Genomic DNA, 19,026 nt, shown 5'->3' on the forward strand with positions numbered 1-19,026 from the left:
GCCTGCCGGACTCTAATCTAGGGTTTAAAAGGCCCTATCTATCTCTTTACCTTCAGTAGAAGTGAAAAAAACCAATTGCATGTCCCTTCACAGAGCTATTGTTGAAGAACTTCAAATACCTCATGCAATCCGGAGATCCTAGAATTCTCTGATCTTCTCCATGTGGCGAGTTGTAATGCTGAAGATGGGGATTCCTGACAGATAAAGCCAATGACCCACGACTTGTATTGGAAAGGGACGTCCTACTGGATCCTTTGCTTGACTACAGCTGGAGAATGATGAAAAATAATCCTAAGTAGGAGTCACTGCTACTTTATTTGGGCTTGATGCCTGGCATACCAGCCTACTAAATCCTCGTTTGTTACTGTTATTGCTGCCATCATGTTTTATTTTATGTGTAACCCGCCAAGCCAGCATCATTTCATCCCTTTGTGGAAAGTACAGAAAAATTAGCTAAAGCGGGTGGTTGAAATACAAAAGTTGCAAGTGGTTATCTTCTTATTTTCCCTTCACTTTAACTGTTTATTGACATATAATTCACATACCATATAGTTCAATGGTTTGAATATACTAAAAAGAGTTGCACAATCATCACCACTTCCAATTTTAGAACGTTTTCTTCATTTTTGTACTCATTGTTATTCGCTCCCCATTTCTATTATCCTCTTAAATCAGAGGTAGGGGATTTTTTTTTCCTGCCAAGGGCCATTTGGATATTTATGACATCATTCATGAACCATATTGGTCAAACATGTAATTATCTCACCCCTAGAACTGCTTCCCTTCAGCAAGGCGCATGAGGTTAGCTGGTAGTGACGATTTTCAGGTGTCATGGGGCCTGTGTGCTGGACGTTTCCCATCCTTGTTTTAACTAAAGATATTTACGTCCTTTGAGAGCACAATTATATGGAAGGCATTCCCTGGGATTCAGGATTTGTCATGCTAAAACCAACACAATGCCCCCCAAATACAGGATGGCTGGTCACTCTAGTTGACACAGAAAATGCTAAAACACAGTTTCTAAGAGTAGAACGCCTCCTTTTTCTCCTACAGAGAGGTTGGTGGTTTTAAATGACTGACCTTCCAGCCCAACAGGTAACCACTGCTACACCCACAGGACTCCGCAGACACCCTTATAGGCCTCTCTATTGGTTGCCTGAGAGTTGAGCCCTAGTGGGAAGTTCAGTTCTAGGCTTGAAGTGTCACCAAGGACCCTAACTCTCATGTTCTACAAGTTCTAAGAGGCCAATACATCTTGTTTGGCATTGTTCCCCATTTTTCTCCCACTCTGAACAGGACCATCTACTACGATCCCTTTCAGAGCAGTCAGCGGTTGGGGACGGGCACCATTTAGTCCTTCTGGTCTCAGGGTCATGGAGACAGGTTTTCATGGTTCCTTCTTTTGATCGGTTTTCACGGGACAGTCATTTGCTTTACTCTCCTTTGCTCTGGAAGTGGGGGATCGATAGTTGCACCTTAGATGGGTTCTTGCAAGCGTTCAAGATTCTAGTCACAGCTTACCAAAGCAGGATGTAGAATATTATCTCTATAGAGTATGGTATGCCAATTGACCGTGATGTCCCTACCATCCCCAACTATGGACTTAAAACCGCAGGCCCAGTGACTCATTCCCCGCTGATGTTTGGTTATAGCTAAGAAACTTACATACCTTTGCCCTCTGTTTGCTCTACTATAAATGAGTATGTTTACAGTGTACGAGGGGGTGCCCCCCTCCAAAAAACCAGAATGTTTTTCCTCAAAGCTAACTTTATCAATTTATTTATTTATTTTCCAAAACAAACTTATCACCTTCAAAGTACTCTCTATGACACTTAATACATTTGTCAAATCTGTGATTCCATTCTTGGAAACAGTTTTCAAATTCATCTGTTTGGATGGCTGACAGCACCTCCTTCGTGTTTTTTTTTTCTTCACCTCTTCTCTGTGGTCAAATTGCTGACCTTTCATGCCCCTCTTCATTCACAGAAACAAAAAGAAGTGGTACGGAGTGAAGTCAGGTGAGTAAGGTGCATGGGGCAAGAGAGGCAAGCAGTTTTTTGCCAAACTCTGGTGCACTGAGATGGCTGCATGAGCAGGTGCATTGTCATAGTGGCAAAATCAGTCCCCGTCTGCCACAAATCAAGCCTTTTTTTGTTACACACTGTTACGCAATCTTCTCAGAACCTCTAAATAGAAAGCTTGATTAAGTCGGATCTGGTGGAAAGAACTCCAAATGCACTACAAGTTGGCATTTTCATGCATTCAGGAAGTTGAATCGATGTCCAGAACATGGTTTGCCATCAATCAACATTTCACATTTTTTGAAATAAGAAAACCACTGTACAACTTGTACACTTGAGTTTTTCCCATATGTGTTAGCCTGAGTACTTTAGAGAAACAAATCCAGAGAAACTCATATGTATGAGAGAGCGTTTTATATAAAGGGTAAGTGCACATCAAGAAAACATCCCAACCCAGTGCTGCCCAAGCCCACAAGTCCAACATTAGCCCATATGTCCAACACCAGTCCACAAAGTCCTCCTCCATCTCACAAAACACACACAATGACGCTGACTGCAGGAGGAAAGCCAAATCAGTGAATGTGTAAGCATCTCAGCGCTGGCAGGGGTCTCCACACGATTGCTCCAGGACCCAGGGCTGCATCGGGGTAGGTCCATGTGGCTTTTCCTCAGGGATGTCTTTCAGGAAGTGAGCCTTGCCAGCTAAAGCAGGGAACTGGCCAAGGCAGCTGTACCCTGGTCACCATCAGAAAGCAACAAGAGACCCGGGAACTATCAAGGCGAGGCTCACTGAGCCATTTATCCCTCCGCCCTTCAATTAACCCCACATGTGTTTATTAGCCAGGTTGGCACAATAAACTTTAACTATCTCACCATAGCACTGTCCTTGTAAGATGAGTTCAACATCACAACAGTTTCTGTGGCATTTTTCCCCCGAGCAGGAAACAAAATTTCACAGCTGCACGCTGTTCTCTTAAATTGGCCATCATAAAACAGGAAGTACAAGCAAAATGGCTTTAATGAAAAAAATTCACTGTGACCAGAGAGAACCTTCCCAGGTGATGCCACGGGGTGCACTAACTCAGAGTGAATTGCTCAATGCTTGCAGGAAAAATGCATACTAAGAAAGCTCTGCTCCATTTTTTTGAGGGGGGGGAGGCGATACCTCCTCGTATACAAATGTTTAAGAAATGTCATTTGCCAAACTTATATATGGTCTTGAGTGTAGCCCCTTTGACCTACTCATGACTGTCTGTCTGCTTTTGTAGCCAATTGTGGAATAGTGTTTACTCTTGGCAGTGCAGTATTGTGTGTGTAGTGGTATTTATCTCTGTCGTCTTTAACTCTGTACCTCTCTAAAGGATCCAGCAATAACACTATGATTCTCTGCTATAGCCAGCTTCTCTAACCCCTTCTCCAGCCCCACCTGGCTTAACGTGACACCTCGCCTTCTCCAGAGGTCTCACAGAAACCTTCCTCCTCTCTTCACCATTCTGCTGGTGCCACAGACAATCAGGGGGAAGTGCGGGCTCCTTGTGGACATGATCATTTCTGTCCCCAAAGTTTATTAATGTGCTTTGTTCACTATCTCTGGCTTTCTTCACCCCCTTGTCCCTCTGTATCTTCCTCTCTCTAGTTCTCCCTTCCCTGTCTTCTAATCTCACCTCACGCTGCCCCCTTTACTCTCATTCCATCTGAAATACCCAGGCCGGTCACTAATTCTAATAAAACCTCTTAATTGAAGCCCATGCGCCGGGTCCGCTTCCCTTTGATTCCCCTTCTGACGCTCCAAGTCTTTCTTTTCTATTTCAAGTCTATTTTAGTGATACAGTTCATCATTTTAGGGGTTCGCTTTCATTATGGGTCCTCCTGGCATACTTCTTGTGCCTTTACCACATAGCCTCTTCTTGCATACTGCCAAAGTCCCTGTGGCAGTTACATAATCTCCTGTCAACTTCTGAAGGGGTGGAGTCTAGCCTGTCAATAAGGTCATAGCCAATGAGGCCTCTAAGTGGGTGTGGTCTTCTCCTGAGGATTCTGGGAGCTGCTATCTTCCTCCCTAGAGGTGGGACACACTCTCTACATCGTCTTCCTGTTGACAAGCCACATGGAGCTAGAGCCCTGGAGCTGGAGGAACCATGGGGAGACCCACACCAACTTTGAAATGCTACCACAAGAATTTTCACCCACTGGCCTGTGATCTTACTGCTTTCAGTATCATTGCTACATGAGTCTGTAGAAGAATTCATGGACTAGTATCGAACATATGGCCTAATATTGAACTGGGCTGGGATTTTTTCTTAATATATAAGTACTCTTTATATAAAGCTCTTTCTTATACACAATGAGTGTCCCTGGATTTGTTTCTCTAGTCTACCCAGACTGACAGAGTCCCCTCTTCTGGGTCCCCAACCAGACCTGCTGTTCCCAAACCACCCTGTGTCCCAATATTACTCTTGTCTTACTCTCTTTGGAATTCCTTCAGCTTGTTAAAATTAGTCCTAAATGCTAATTGTCTTTGGTTGCACAGCAAGGCCCAAGTACATTTTAAAGAAGATACTTGCTAATCCAACTACATCTGAATTAGTGAGATTTCGGGATTGATAATCTCTGAGAGTAAAATATAAAATGAGGAAGCAAGCTTGGGCAGAAAGGTTTTCCTAACACCCTGGTGTAATTGTACTAAGCAAGTTGCTTTTGAGTGGATTCAGACCCTTGGCAACACGATGGGCTTCAGAGCAGAGTTTTGTTTTGTTTTTTTTGCCCAGGGCCGTGCTTTTCAGAAGCAACCCCCAGGGATTTCTCCTGAGGTGCTTCTCAGCAGCCAAGCTCTTCACTGTCTACATCACCCAGGGACTCTTTCCAATTCATAATTCCTAACCTGTGCTTTATTATCGGTATATTCATCAACCACCAGGCGTCCGTAAAGTACCACGTCTTCTTCCCACCACTGTGAAGTTGTGTCTTGGAAGCTACACATTCTGCTTCACGGGCTGGTGCTTAATCGGCACCTTCTAACCAGTAGCTGCGGGGCCTTCACCTTTACTCTCCTTCCTTGTAGGGAGTTTTTTTCAAGACAGCCAGTCCTGGCTTCCCAGGCCCTGACACAGGGTGACTGATGGGCTGCCTTCAGGCTCTTGGCCAGCCAGCCTTGTGCTCATTACCTGATGCCTAGAGCGCTGTCTGTCCACACAGCCTAGAGCGCTGTCTGCCCACACAGCCTAGAGCGCTGTCTGCCCACACAGCCTAGAGCGCTGTCTGCCCACACAGCCTAGAGCGCTGTCTGCCCACACAGCCTAGAGCGCTGTCTGCCCACACAGCCTAGAGCGCTGTCTGCCCACACAGCCTAGAGCGCTGTCTGCCCACACAGCCTAGAGCGCTGTCTGCCCACACAGCCTAGAGCGCTGTCTGCCCACACAGCCTAGAGCGCTGTCTGCCCACACAGCCTAGAGCGCTGTCTGCCCACACAGCCATCAAATGGCAGTCATCTGAAACAATTCATGTCAACAGACATTGTGTACCTTCCCCTCCACGGTCCTGCAAGGTCCGGTTAGAACTATCATCAAGATCTCAAAGAGTCAATTCCAAGTCACAGCAACCGCAGAGGACAGAGGTAGGACTGCCCCACAGGGTGTCCAAGGCTGGGATCCTTATGGAAGTAGACCGCCACTTCTTCCCCCATGGAAAGGCTGGTGGGTCCGAGCTCTCGGCCTTTCATTTCGCAGTGGAGCACTTTAACCACTGCGCTACCAGGGCTCCTTCTTGAAGAAGATCAGGCGTAGCCACTCTACTGCTCAGGTGGTGCTTCTTGACCCTGGAAGGCACTTGGATCTGGGAAGCTTTTTAAAAATACCAGTCCTTGGGCGGCAATACCCACATGGAATTGGACAGGGCTAGAGCCCAAGGCCTGATTGTGATTCTAAAGGACCACCAGGTGTGAGAAGGGCAATTTTGCAGGCCTGGAGGCCGGCCGCTGCTGGGCTAGCACGCAGATTCTCTTCTCAACTTTGCAAAGTGGTTTTCTAGCCCCTGGGAGAAACTTCAGTAGCATAAGGCAATTGCCCATTTTGAAAAAGACATTTCTCTGTCCCTTCCTGGAGAGAGACAGAATCACTGTAGTCTAATGCCGAACCCCACAGGACCAGTGACAAGAACAGCCCAAGGGGCAGAGGTCAGATTCCAGAAAAGAGGCACAGAACAGAGGAGGCTTTGTTCGGGAGTTTTCCTGCAGAGATCCTCACCAAGATTCTCACAACGGACAGCCAAGTTTGTCAACTGAGTTGAGTCCACACACAATCATGAGGGAAGCTTTTGTATGCTCTGGGTGCTTATGTGCATGGGTATATGCAGGGGAGCCGGGGGCGGGGGGGGGGGAGCGGAATCAATGATAGAGAGGGTTGTTTCCATAGGTGGATGCCCACTGATCTTAGCACGGAGTCAGCTATTGAGGGGCCCAATCAGCGCTCAACAGGGACTCCCCTCTCCCCACAACTCTTGTGGACAGCATCCGTCTTGTATTGTCCAGGGCTTTCTCACCTGGAGAAACCATTCAGCTGGAGACAAAAAAAATATCTGCCTGAGCTGTCATGGGGGAGGGACCTGTGTTGAGGGCCAGATCTGGGCGCCCCCGGTATTAGCCAAGAATGAGTACAGACAGTGTGGGCAGCGAGGGTTGGATGCTGGTGAGGGATCCTCCTGGCGAGACAGTCTTGGGCCCCAGGAGAGGGCCATATTCTAAATTCCTTGGGAAAAAGATCTTGTTATTCTCCCCGACGACTCAGTCCTATTTCACAATACTTGGAGTCCGAGAATGCTGTCTCCTATTCAAATCGCTCTGACTGCAATTGGATGGCGGGAGTCCTCCTTGCGCTCGTCTGGAACAAAGGACAGCTGTCCTCATTGGTACAGTGCTCTCGAGGACTGCTTGGGAGCTCAGCGGCAGAGAGTAAATACAGAATCGTCTGACCTTGGCTTCATCCAAACAGAAGGGCAATCGAGTGGAGGATCCTAGCTCGATTCCTGGAATGAACGATAACTTGGAGTTGTTTGTTATTGTGGCTGATCCTGTTTCTTCACTCAGATGAAATTGTGTGAGGACAGGCCAAATCTAATGAATAAATCACCTTGATTTGCATTCAGCCCTCGGCCCCTCCCCATTATCACCATTAATAGTTTCACCTGATTTCCCAGGACCAAAAGGAGCAAAGATACAGTCAGCTTATGAACTATCCTCTGTCACCCCAGGAAACTAGGACAATGAGGGGAACACAAGGCTGTGACATTGAAAATGTGTGGATTTGTTCACGCATTGATCAAGTGCACCGCGTGAGTTGCCGGAGTGCCTTCGGGGGCTTACCTCAGTGTCATGCTCCTGTTTGTCTGTGGCTGTGCAGTTCCTGGTCACCGCTTCACCGGCATTCCCAGTGCTGGCAGGGAAAGTACCCGGGCTGCTTTATAATGAATTGGTTAACAAGGAGCTTGAAATCTGTTGGGCAGAATTTCTCACAGCAGTTTCCCTTTGCCCTACAGCCACGAGCTGTTTTGATATTAGTTTCTCCTTCCAGTTTTCCCTGCTGGGATAGCGATGTCCTCGGTTTTGTCTTCGGCAAATTACCAAAATAGAATTTATGATTCATTGACCCAAATGATGTTCCCACTGACAATATCGGCAAAGAGTCTGCTCCCCAGTGGCCTGCTGACTGTACAAAGAGCCTGCCTCACTCCCCGGGAGTCGCTCACCGCGACCAGGCCACGGAAAGAGCAAAGTCAGTCCTGGCACCTCAGAAGTCCTTGATGAAAGAACATCTGGTCTTAAGGATTCACAAGCGTCAAAAATGCAAGATTGTTAGGTTTTTTTTTTGTGAATTGCAGTGAAAACCTGAGGTATGTATGACAGGCCTCTAAAAGGTCACAGAAAAATTTGTGATCTTTTAACTCCCATTTCCCACACACTGCGTGAGGCCAAACGCAAACTTCATGCCCACAGCATACTCCCCCAGCGAGGTCCCCTGCTCACACTGTGCTCTGCACCGTGGGGGCTGTTAGTTGCTCATGAGCAGGCCTCCGTCTCAGGGTGGCAGGGTGACCCATGTAAACAACAGAATGAAATGGTGTCCCGTCCTGCTCAATGGGTCGTTGATCAGACCACTGTCATCCGTAGGGCTGATTTTCAGAAGTAGACAGACCTATCCTCCCAGCCCAGTTTAATCTGCACACTTTGCTGAAACCTCGTCAGTCTCATAGCAATACAAGCGAGCCTCCACTGACAGGCAGGTGGTGACCGCACTTGAAGTGCCTTGGCTGGGGATCAAAGCTGGCGTCCCGCACTGGCGGCAAGAATCCAACCCTGAGTCATCAATGTGTACCAAATATTTTCCCCAGCAGGTATGTATAGTACACAGCATTCAGGATCTATCTTCCACTTTGCATGCTTATAATCTTAAAAAGAATGCAAAAAGTAAGTCTTAAAAAAAATCGAGAAACCCCACACGTGTTACTTCCCTGGATATATAAGTTCTGCCTTGGCGTTTTTTTTGGTTTGGCTTTGTTTTGCTTTTGTGAATTTGTTTCACGTTGAAATGAAGTGTGAATTAGAAACCGAGGAGGTCATTAGATTCCATTCCATGTAGCAGAGTTGTATGGAAGCTTTGCAAATCGGCACACAAGCAGGGCAGATGGAGTAAGCACACTCTGCCCCCACCCCCACCGCCCTCCCACTGAATGCAAGTACAAAACCTGGAGAGAAAGCGGGGCCGCTCTTTGAGGACTTTGGAAAGCCAGTGATGCCACAGGGACCAGGGCAAAGAGCAGAATCCAAGGCACCACAGAGCCGGCGCTGTTTGCCGTGGGAGCAGCAGTGGGAACCAGACATAACTGAGAGAGCTGCAGGAGAAACCTTCTGCGTGTGGTTTGAGCAGCAAGAAGGCGGACGATTAATGTGAAGAGAAGGGGCCTCGTGGCACAATGATTAAGTGATTGGCCGCTCACTGAAAGGTCAACAGTTCGAAGCCACCAGCCCCCTGACAATAGAAAAGAACTGGCGGGCTGCTCTCATTAAGATTGCAGCCTGAGAAACCTTGGGGCAGCTCTACTCTGTCTCATAAGCTGACTGTGAGTTCGGAATTGTCTTGAAAATAAACATCACAACAAAGTTTAGAGAGAATGGAGAAAACACAATTTCCTTATTCAGTTCTGCCCTAATCCCCCCACCAATTTCGTGTGGTGGTGGTAGATGATGGGTGGTGGATAGTGGGTGGTAGTGGTGGATGGTGGATGGTGGATGGTGGTGGAGGATGGTGGATGGTGGTGGTGGCGGTGGTGGATGGTGGTGGATGGTGGTGGCGGCGGTGGTGGCAATAGCAAGGGCCCATGAACACTTAAAATTCAAAGGAAGGGGAGCATTGGTCCTGAGAGGGTGAGGCAACCCCCTATTACTGTCCCTGTCTCTCTGCCCTCCTGATACGTGCCCCTGGGGGGTCTCTGGGCCACAGAATGCTCAGCAGAGTGGGGACACTCAAGCCTTCCCTTTGGGGAGGGGGAGCTGAGAAGAGGAAAGCAGTGTGCCCCGGGGAACTTGAACAAATGAAAAGATCACAGAGAGTAGAAATGGAAGAGTGGCTTGAAAATTCCATTTCTCCCCATTCTCTCTTTTATTGTTTGACACGCGTCTCTGGGGTGAGCTGTGGCCATCTATGGAAGCTGAGGGACTAGACTCTGGGCTTAGGCAGGCCAGCAAGAAACGTGGTTTCAAGATGGAGATGACATCTGAGGCTGCGGCCAGGAGACTGACCAACTGACTGCCTACCTCCAAGAAGAACAGCTGCCTTCTCAAGGGAGTTAACCATTCAGACTTGGGTTAGAGAAATGTACTGAGGCCATTCAAATTAGAATTAGAATTGCATGATCTGCTCTAAACAGGGATCGTGTCAGGTCCCAGACCAGCCACTGGGTGGTGCCCACATGGGGCAAATCTGAACAGTGCTGTAAAGGCTTTAAGATAAGAGCACTGACCTTGGATCCACACACAGAGACACGTGGTTGGAACGGATGACTGAACGTAAGCAAGCTAACTGCCTGTTAGCACAAGCATATTCATACTCCCCATAGTGTTTAAAGAAGGTCAGAGTCTCATAACACAATATTCAGAAGCTCTAGTAGTATATATAATCCAAAATTAATCCGTGAACAATGAGCCAGGAAAATCTCTCCTTGTAAAGGAGAAGATAATCAACAGATGCCAAATATTAAGATGATACAGATTTTCATCAGAAGCGATCAGACAGGGTGATAGAGTAGTTATTTTAAGTGAACACTCTTGAAGTGAATGGAAAAATAAATGAAGTAACTGAACCCCAAAACTGGATGATTCAACAGCAGAAAGGAGATAACAAAGTAACGAATCAACTAACATAATGATTTATCAGTAATATTATCCAATCTGAGCAATGGGGAGAGGAAGACTGATGGCGAGGAAAGTGGAGACAGAGCCTCAGAAAAAAAGACCAGGAAGAAGAAAGAAGACCAGAAGTTCTAATAGTCAGGTTATTGGGTGCCAGTAAAAAGAGCAAAAAGAATGTGGGACAGGAAAAATAATTTGAAGAAATAAAGGTTGAAAAACATCATGAATTTGGTGAAAAACATTAATGTGTAGATTCAAGAAATTCAACAAACCCCAAAGACTATGAACCCAAAGACATGCACACAAAGACACATCACAATCAAATTGTTAAAAACCAGAACACAACGCCTCCACAGAGAGAAGAAACTGTGGGAAGTAATAAAGATAAGAGCAGAAATCAGTGACATTGAAAACAGAAAAACAATGGAGAAAATAAAAAGCTGATCCTTAGTAAATGTCCATAAAACTAGTAAACTTCTAAACATACTGATCAAGAAAAAAAGAGAAAGAACATAAAAATTCTTATCAAGAGATATCAGTACATTCACCAAAATACATCTGACAGGATATTTCTTAAACTTGTACTTGTCTGAGCTACAGATCCCTCCATAAATGTAGCAGAGCACAGGGCATATTAAAGAGAGTAGAACTACCACAGGTGGTGGTGGGGGGGGGTCCCAGGCTATACATGTTACCGGAGCAGACCGCCACATCTCTCTTCTGAGGAGTGCCTGCTGGGTTTGAACTGCCAGTCTTTGGGTTAGCCACCAAAGACTAAAACCACACCCACTGCCACGGAGTTCATGCTGACTCATCGAGACCCCATGAGTTTCTCAGACTGTCAACCTTAACAGAAGCAGACAGCTTCATCTTTTCCCCTCAGAGTGACTGGTGGGTTTGAACTGCTGGCCTTGCAGTTAGCAACTCAATGCCTAACGCACAGTATCACCACGGCTCCTTTATTTCTTCACAAGAGGATGATAATTACAGTGCAGAAGGGATGGCGGCAAGTCCTTGTTGGCAAGTGTTCTAGTAGATTCAGGACACTGAAAGAGAAAGAATATTAGTACATTCCCATATCATATGAGAGGATATGTTTTTATATCTTGATATCAATTTTTTTTCAGGGGAGAGAGCAAACACAGTCCTCCACTACCATAAATTACGCAGTCGAGCTTCACACATTTGGGGAATCACAGGGGTCATCACATCCGGAGTGCAATGGATAAGCCTCGCCCTGGGAAAACCACCTTTGTGATCATGGCAGCTCCCCTGCCAGGTAAGTATCTTGATATCACTTTTATGTTTGTTTTATGTGTTCAATTGTGTTTAATTTGCTGCACCCTCACTGAGAACCGACGATGTGCAAAGCACGATCAGGCCTTAGAAAGCCTCCTTGACTGTTAAGAGAGGCTTGATTTGCAAACCTGCTTCTGCCGGTGCCGTGCAGGGCTGTGGAGTCAGCAAAGCTGCACCCTGACATAGCAACCTGTTCTCTTCTGCTTCTCTCGAATCCTACTTAGAGGTTGACCTTGAAAAACCAGGAAATGAGAGCCTTAGATTTAGGGACATAGAAACGAAGGGGCAAGTTAGGTCTAGAAAGGAAAGGGTCCCCAACCCTGGTGATCCACCTCAGGGCCCACAGACCCCCTGAGCCCCCCACCCCACCGCCATGGGGCCAGAGAGGGACGGTGGGCAGTCTTCCCCACTGAGGAGGCGTCACTGCATGAAGAGGCCAAGCACCCCCATGGGAAGCAGAGCTACCCAGATGGACTCTGAGACCAACAGCCCCCTGGGATGTGGGGTTACCCAAGTCCCATTACTCCCACTCTGTGGGCCCAAGTCTGGATGCCCGTCTTCCTTGAGAAAGCAGCTGTTCTTCTTGGAGGTAGGCAGCCACGCAGCCTCCCGGCCACAGCCTCAGATGTCATTTCCATCTTCAAATCATCCTTCTTGCTGGCCTGCCCAGTCTAGTCTAGTCGGCCGCCCTCCAAAGAAGGCCATAGCTCACCCTGACAGATGTGCGTCTATAAATAAAAGACAAAAGAGGGAGAACTGAGGTTGGCTGTCTAGTCAGCTTTGCCCTTTAACCGCTTGCAGCTTCTCGGTAAGTCAGCATTTCGGAATTCCATGTGGGGTCCTTGTCAAAAAACCCCACGGATAAGAAGTCGGGAGAAGGTAGTGGAACATCAGCGTTCCTCGTAGCCAGGGGGAACGCTGAGTCTTTCCCGGGGCTGAGCAGCAGGCTTTTGGAGCTCAGGCCGTTTGGCACGTCTCAGAGGGAGGCCGAGCTTGCCGGTTCCCAAGTGCAGTCCTGTTTATCTGTACTCTCCCCTTGGTAGGGTTCCCAGTCCTGACAATGCTCTGAGTCACCTGGGGAGCTTGCTCCAGATTCCAGAGAGGCAGCTGCAGAGTCTGCTGAGGTGGGGCCTATGAGTCTGTTTTTAATGACCCACCTGAGGTGATTTCCAAATACCAGGTGCATGCACTAGCTTTTAAAAGTAATTTGTATGCACCCTGGCTCTGGAAGCATTAAGGGCCAAGCTGAAGGGGCCTCTGGGCCTCGCAGCAGGTGACTGCCTGTGTCACTTCCCCGATTCTGAGTCGTCCTGGGACTTCTAAGGAGACTGTTGCTCCGGACACCTCAAGTTCACCTTCCTGAACAGAACGCGGATAGGAGAAAGGCAGAGCGAGCTAACTAATGTCTCCAGGATCTAGAGCAAGAAGGGACACTGACCAAATGCCCCTAAGTCGTTCTCGACAGCCCTCCAAGCCCCCACAGGAAGCAGAGTGGACGGTGTTTTAACCATATTCACTTCGCTCTGCATCTCCCCACTATTCCATATGGCTTCCCCTAGAGACCTCCTAGAACATGAATTCCAACAATTCTGGGCACGTGCCAAATCTAGCATCTTCATGGAATTTTGTTTGCTTGTTTGCTTTTTAACGTTCCAGGGCTTCAGAGACTCCATCCAAAAGGTATATGGCAGTTATTGTCCATCCACAAGGCCAACCTTTGGAAATCATCATTGTTGCTAGTCCAAATCTTCTCATGATTTAACTAGACAATAGCAAAAGAATGGAAAGAAATTAAATGTCTGTCAACATTTAATTTATGAAATAAGTTATGCTTATACATGCAACCAAAAGCGGCAGCCCTAACATGAAAGAATGTGAACCCTTTCTGAGGGTTGGTTCACTGCAGCTATTGCTACAGCTCCTGTTCTAATGCCCTGGTTTGGGACACGTTCATTCAAAATAAGCAAAAGCCAAATGCAGACTCCGGTGGGCGGGAACGGATATCTGTGCTTTTTCCAGTATGCTACATTAGGATGTGCATCAGATATGCCTTTCTAGAAGGATATACGATGGTGGAATCTGTGACAACCGTTGTCGGGGACCAGCCTCCCCACAACCAAATGGGTCCAAGGGGCAGTTGTGTCATTGAGGGGTAAATGAAAGGACATCGGCCAAGATAAAACATGGAAGTGTTCACCTTCGCAGTCACGACTTCATGAACCAGGTCTGTGCAGAAAGCAGCGTAATGTAATCTATTTAATCTCACGAGCTTATATGATCTTGGGCACGCAGGCCATGGTAAGCATATACGTAAGGGGTGGTATAATAGGAAGGGGAGGCACTAGGGACACACATGTGACAGGAAGGCATATATATGACATGATGGGCAGACTTAAGAGTCAAGATGGCAGCCTAACCTAGGATTTCTGAGTTGGCTTGACCTTAGGTGTCTCTGGGCTCTCCTTCAGGGGAACAATCCATCAACCTTATCAGAAGGAAGTGGGCCCTGTTTAAGGTGGGACAGACAATAGGGTTTGACTGCCTTATATGGCTGACAGCCTTCAAGCAGTTGACCTCCAAGTGTATAGTCAGTGACCACGTGTTTGCAAAGCACCTCAGATGTGACATTATTATGGGGACATCGTGGGGAACACCTTTTACTTAGGAGAATGTGAGTGGGACGCATCTCCAACCCATGAACATGAAGCTTTCCTCTGTGGGACCCTTGGCCTTCCAGACTCCTGAACATAGGAATGTTGAAAGTTTGTCCTCATACACTCTCTTACTGGTTTTCAGTTTCCCACTGATGGGACGTCCATGTTGAAAATTTTTTCAATGTTGATGGGGTACAGACTTACTACATTTCCACTACTCTCTTCTAGTGGAAAAGAGTTGCATTTCAGCTCTCTGGCAGGTTTAGAGCTTTTGGCTTTCACAGGTTTTACCGTCTTAGGTTATAATATTGTGTGCCTCGGCAGAACTAAGTGGCCAGAGGACAAGGGAAGAGCTATATGCCAGCATAGTCTTTCTCACGGAATAAGGAAGAACGGAGGACGGTTGATGCACTGGAATTGTGGTGATGACAAAGGATGTTGAAAGACCATGAACTGCTAAAAAGGACAAACCAATCTGTCTTAGGAGAAGTACAGCCAGAATGCTCTTTAGAAGTAAGGATGGTGAGACTTCATCTTTCATACTTTGGACATATTGTCAGGAGAGACCAGTCCTGGAGAAGGACATCATGTTCGATAAAGTGGAGGGGCAGTGAAAAAGAGGAAGGCCTTCAAAGAGATGGACGGACACAGTGGCTGCAACAGTGGGCTCAGACACAGGAACAATTGTGAGGATGGCACAGGACCAGGCAGTGTTTCTGTCTGTTGTGCATGGGGCCACTATGGGTCCGAATCCACTGATGGCACCTAACAACAACAACATAGTCTTCCATGAGCTCTTGTCATGTTGTGGGTCACACACTGGGTTGTATGTTAATCCAGGTTGACTAGGGAAACAAATCCAGAGACACTCATATGTGTGTGGAGAGAGCTTTATATCAATGAGCAATTATAAATTGAGAAAACAACCCAACCCACTCCAGATCAAGTTCATAATTCTGAGATTAGCCTATAAATTCCTTTTGAGATTGACGCAACACATGTAATGATGCCAAGTTCAGGAAGATCACAGGCCATTGGATAGAAAGTCGTTATGGATCCAGTGGCAGTGGAAGCATCTCCACACTGGTGTGGGTCTCCATATGGCTCCTCCAGCTCTCCAAGTATCTCAATAGCAGGAAAGGTAAGGCAGAGAAAGAGTATGTCCCACCTCCAGGGAGGAAGAGTGGAAGTTCCCATAATCCTCATGAGAAGGTCACACTCACAAGGAGGGACAATTAGGTTGTGACCTGATTGACAGACTTAACTCCACCCTTTCACTCTTTTGTCAAGCAGACATGAAATTGTATAACTACCATATATAATTTTAAAAACAAAGACAATAGTAAAATCATATTTGTGCCTAACAGGATAAAACTAAAATGCATACAATTTAAAATGTATCAGCCTCATTTAAACATAATACTCTATAAACAAGCAAAACAAAAATATTCTATACTTAACAATTGCAGTTATGTGAACACCTACACCATAATTCTATAATCCTATCAACATATTACCACTCCTGTGAAATTTTGTAAGCTAGCCACTTCATGCCTTTATCCTCCCCATTTTGGGTATCCACTCTCTACTCTGCCCACGTACATCAACCCAGTGCTCTGAGGAGACACAAGCATGTTCTTTGATGTGAAGAATCTTCATTCCAGTTGGAACCTTATGAGTACGCATCCACAAGCAAAGTTAAATCAGGGAAGGCCATCCATAAAGTCAGCAGCAATATACAATTCACAGGCTCAAAAATCTAATCATCTGGTCCGATTCTGGTCAACTCAGTGTGGGCCGTCTTGCTTAGCCTCACCAGGGTGCCCATAGGCTGCCTTGTCTTTCAGCCATGGGCCTCATCACAAATTCTTAACACACCTTAGTCCCCTTGTGCTGGGTTATGAATTTCAGACCAGTCAACCCGCTCTCATCTCCTTTAATCCCTGTGAACCAGGTTCACGGGTGTCAGTGGCCAGACTCAACACACATCTCTATTGCTATATTTCTCCCACATCCAATCAACAAATGGGTCCAGGTGGTCACCTAGCAAGCATTCAGGCACCTTTAATACTTGGTCCTAGAGAGGAGAATTTCTTCATGGCTCCAAATTTTTCCAGCATAAGGTACAAACCACTAGTTCAAAATGCAAAAGGCCAAAGGGCTCCCTTTTCCTTCTTCAGTCTGTCAACAGCCCCCCAGGCAAGTCTCTTCAAGTTCAACTTTCCTGAGCACTCAAGTCCTGGGGTGGGGCTTATATTTTCAGAGCCTTCTGTGTAGGTGTGTCCTACACCCTTTTAAAGATTCAAATTAATGGCTTAAGGCAGTGAACTTACAAACTCTATTTATACTTCCCAATAATAATTTCTATCACCCACTATATTAATAACAGTTGGCAAAAGAAATCCTCTTAACCGTTTATAGTCAGATCCTAAACTCAATCTTAAAACAGTCAAGTTTAATCCTTATCTCACTTATCTTTATCTAAACAATTCCACTGCTAAAAAGCTTTGGCCTTAGGCCTCTGCATCAAGCCAGGGCCAGGATTTCTGTCAGCCATTTTGACCTTCTGTCAGCCATTTTGACTAAGGAGCATGGTCTCAGAGGAAAAATTCAAGGGGTGATTTCATGACATTTATTTTCATTATTTCCAATAGGAGTAATCTAGGAATCAAAACTTTCACTTCCCATGTCCTTTCCAGAAAACAATTGAGTGAATAGTGTGGGAATATCTGAACTCTGGCTAGCCAAAGAAATACTACCATAAGGCAGAGGTCCAACAAGCATCCACTCTCCATCTTCATGATTGTTTCTCTTGTACCCCACTCCTGGAACCATAATGTATTAGTCTGGTTTGACTACAGAAACAAATCCAGAAACGATCATATGTGTATAAGAGAGAGCTTTTTAACAAAGAGCAATTTTATAATGAGAAAACATCCCAGCCCAGTCCAGATCAAGTCCATAAGTTTGATTGTAGGTCCTATATTAGCCTATGAATTCCTCTTCAGACTCACGCAGCACATGCAATGATGCCAGATGCAGGAAGTTCACAGGCCGGTGGGTGGAAAGTCCTGTGGATCCATTGGCAGTGGACGCATCTCGAGGGCTCTGGCTGCCACCAGTGTGGCTCCATGTGGCTTGTCAACAGGAAGATGAAGCAGAGACAGTGTGTGGCCCTTCTCCCAGGAGAAAGAAAGGAAGTTCCCAGAATCCTCATGAAAAGGCCACACCCACAAGTAGGGACAATCAGGCAGTGACCTGATTGACAGATTAGACTCCACCCCTTCATATTTTTGTCAAGTTGACATCAAATTATGTAACGACCACAAATGCAAACAGGAAACACTGGAAGGAAGTGGAATAAGGAAGGTACACTAGGGGACTGAAATTGATCAGTTGAATTAGAATGTGTCTAAATTGTTGAATATAAAACCCATGCTGTACCCTGTAAACTTTCACATAAATCACGATCAAAAGTTTAAAATATTACTAAACAGGGTGTATTGGGGAGATGAGTATAAAAATCAAAGGGATAAATCTGACTTGAACAGTTACAACTTGATCAGTTAATCCCCCCTGTGATGCACAGTGGACCTGATCTGGTTTTCACCATATTCTGTGTTTTTGTTTGTTCATATTGGGGTTTATCTCAGAAGTTCCATGTCATTGGGGTCACCTTCTTGAGTTGTGTTATGTGGCTTGCTGTCTTTCTGTACATAAATCCCAGGATTTATGGACCTATAGGGACAGCAAATAGAATAAGGATTTTTGGGGTGGGGGTGGGGTGGCTACAGTGGCAGGGGGGCGGGTGTGTCTAAAAGATTTCAAGGAGTCCAGGAAGAAAAGGAATGTTTTCATATGATTGGACTATGGAAGGATATGACATATGTAATATTTTTAAAAGTTTAAAATATAATATGCATAATTAATTCTAGTTTGGTTTGACTCTTTTTTCCCTTTTTGCAACAAATATGCCTCCTCAATCATGTATCGCTCACCCTAATTTTAGACCATGTCTGAATTGTATGCGTACATACCAGCTGGACAGTAGGAGGAAGTAGCTAAGAAACCAGTCTGGCAAAGAAGATTTGCTTGGGTTGACGAATATGCAAAGTATGGGGAGTGGCTAAGGTTTGCAGGACAGCTGCCTTCTGAAGGCGACCACATGGAAGTCAAGACCCATTACTAACAGGCCCTGGAGTTGGTATACCTTCTTGCTAGCACACAAAGGAGTTGATGCAATTTCACATCAAGGCAGATTGATTGCAAAAATGGCTGCAATCAGTGGCCTCCTTGTATCCATGCTCCTTGCCATGTGACTTACCGCTTTTCTCTTCAAGAGCTGGGCTCTATTTCCCAGCCTTTGGACTTGCTGTGACCACTAACACAAAGAAGAATTTTCAGCAAAGACAAATATTCATGTACAAATAGTCTGTCGAATACAAACGCATATATGTATATATATATTTATTTAAATACAAATACATAGTTCTGTTTCTATTTCTATTTGAATTCCCACTCTCCGTTCCATACCCATTCAGCCAGCATGTCTACACGTGCCTCTACTTGTGGATTATGGTTACTGCAGGATTGCTAGAAGAATATTTAACAGTATTGACCTCTGTAGCCTTTGATTCTTGCACTTCTCCCGGTG

The 19,026-nt window shown here is 45.9% G+C and overlaps 1 non-coding gene across 1 annotated transcript; it reads right to left on the reverse strand.

Annotated features, from left to right (window-relative positions):
* Positions 1-11,543: 11,543 nt before the first annotated feature.
* Positions 11,544-11,706, reverse strand: LOC142447330 (U1 spliceosomal RNA). Its single transcript, XR_012784071.1, has one exon. It is a non-coding gene; the product is annotated as a U1 spliceosomal RNA (small nuclear RNA).
* Positions 11,707-19,026: the final 7,320 nt, after the last annotated feature.

The sequence above is a fragment of the Tenrec ecaudatus genome, chromosome 4 (assembly GCF_050624435.1).
Source record: "Tenrec ecaudatus isolate mTenEca1 chromosome 4, mTenEca1.hap1, whole genome shotgun sequence".
Classification (NCBI taxonomy): domain Eukaryota; kingdom Metazoa; phylum Chordata; class Mammalia; order Afrosoricida; family Tenrecidae; genus Tenrec; species Tenrec ecaudatus.